Source organism: Schistocerca gregaria, chromosome 4, assembly GCF_023897955.1.
Source record: "Schistocerca gregaria isolate iqSchGreg1 chromosome 4, iqSchGreg1.2, whole genome shotgun sequence".
NCBI lineage: Eukaryota > Metazoa > Arthropoda > Insecta > Orthoptera > Acrididae > Schistocerca > Schistocerca gregaria.
In genome coordinates this window covers 141,334,136-141,335,897 of record NC_064923.1, presented here as the reverse complement: position 1 = coordinate 141,335,897, position 1,762 = coordinate 141,334,136, and the positions used below count along the sequence as shown (strand labels likewise).

The window sequence follows — 1,762 nt, the reverse complement described above, 5'->3', positions numbered from 1 at the left end:
AGTATCCAAGAAAGGAAATAACAGTGATCCGGTGAATTACAGAGGCGTATCAATAACGTCGATTTGCAGTAGGATTTCGGAATACATACTGTGCTCGAACACTATGAATCACGTCGAAGAAAACGATTTATTAACAAATACCCGACACAGATTCTGGAAATATCGTTCTTGTGAAACACAGCTGGCTTCTTATTCTCACGAAGTAATAAGTGCTGTCGCCAGGGGCCTCAAAGAGATTCCATGTTTCCTTATTTCGAGAACGCTATTTACACCATTACTCACAAGCGACTTCTAATTAGATTTCGTGCCTAAAGATTATCATCTTAGTTGTGTGATTGGATTCGTGATTTCCCGTCAGGAAGATAACAGTTCGTAATAAATGACGGCGGAAAGTCATAGAGTAGAGCAGACGAAATATCTGGCGTTCTGCAAGGAAATGTTATAGGTCCTCCCTTGTTCCTGATCTATGTAAACGATTAAGGAGACAATCTAGAGCAGCATTCGTAGATTGTTTGCAGATGATGCGGTCGTTTACCGTCATGTAAAGACGTCACATGATCAAACCGAATCGCAAAATCATTTAGAAAAAATGTCTGTATGGTACAAAAACTTCAACTGACTCTAAATCATGAAATGGGTGAAATCATCCACACTGGTACTAAACTGAATCCACTAAATTTCACTTACGCGATAAATCACAAAAATCAAAAGTTTGTATGCTCAGCTAAGTACCGAAGGATTGCAATTACGAGTAATTTAAACTGGAACTATTACATACATAATGTTGCCGCGAAATCAAACCACAGACTGCGACTTGTTGGTAGAACTCAATTAGAAGATGTAACTATCTACTAAAGAAACTGTTTACAGTATAGTTGTCATTCCTCTACTAGAGTACTGCTGTCCAGTATGAAATCTGCATCAGGTAGGATTGACGGGGACATTGAAAAAGTTCAAAGAAGTGGAACTCGTATCTTCTCGAAATTGGAAGAGTGTGTCACGGATATAGAATGAGATTTTCATTCTGCAGCGGAGTGTGCGCTGATATGAAACTTCCTGCAGATTAAAACTGTGTGCAAGACCGAAACTCGAACTCGGGACCTTTGCCTTTCGCGGGCAAGTGCTCCACCAACTTTTTTTAAAATTTTTTTTAAATCTCATTTGTGTTCGATTTTGTTCGTTGTATCTGCTCGGGGCGGACGTCGTAAGGCATCGGATTAAGTTCGTTGATGATCGCTTAACTCAGTTTTTTTTATTACAGAGGGTACGACTGAGCTACCCATGCATAACTCACGCCCCGTCCTCACAGCTTTACTTCTGCCAGTACCTCGTCTCCTACCCTCCAAACTTTACAGAAACTCTCCTGCAGGAAGGTAGGAGACGAGGTACGGCAAGAGAGCTTCTGTAAATTTTGGAAGGTAGGAGACGAGGTACTGGCAGAAGTAAAGCTGTGTGGACTGGGCGTGAGTCGTGCTTGGGTAGCTCAGTTGGTAGAGCACTTGCCCTCGAAAGGCAAAGGTCCCGAGTTCGAGTCTCGGTCTGTCACACAATTTTAATCTGCCTGTCACGGATATGTTACACTAATTGGGATGGCAGTCATTAAAACAAGGACGTTTCTCGCTGCAGCAGGACGTTTTCATGAAATTTCAGTAACGAACTCTCCCCTCATAGTGTCGAAGTATTTCATTGGCGTCCACCTATATAGGGAGAAATGATCATCATAATAAAATTAGAGAAATCAGGGCTCGTACGGAAAGTTTTA

At 41.6% G+C, this 1,762-nt stretch overlaps 1 non-coding gene across 1 annotated transcript; it reads left to right on the top strand.

The window, feature by feature from the left end:
• The first annotated feature begins 1,472 nt into the window (after positions 1 to 1,472).
• On the top strand, positions 1,473 to 1,547 carry Trnas-cga (transfer RNA serine (anticodon CGA)). The gene has a single exon. It is a non-coding gene; the product is annotated as a tRNA-Ser (tRNA).
• Positions 1,548 to 1,762: the final 215 nt, after the last annotated feature.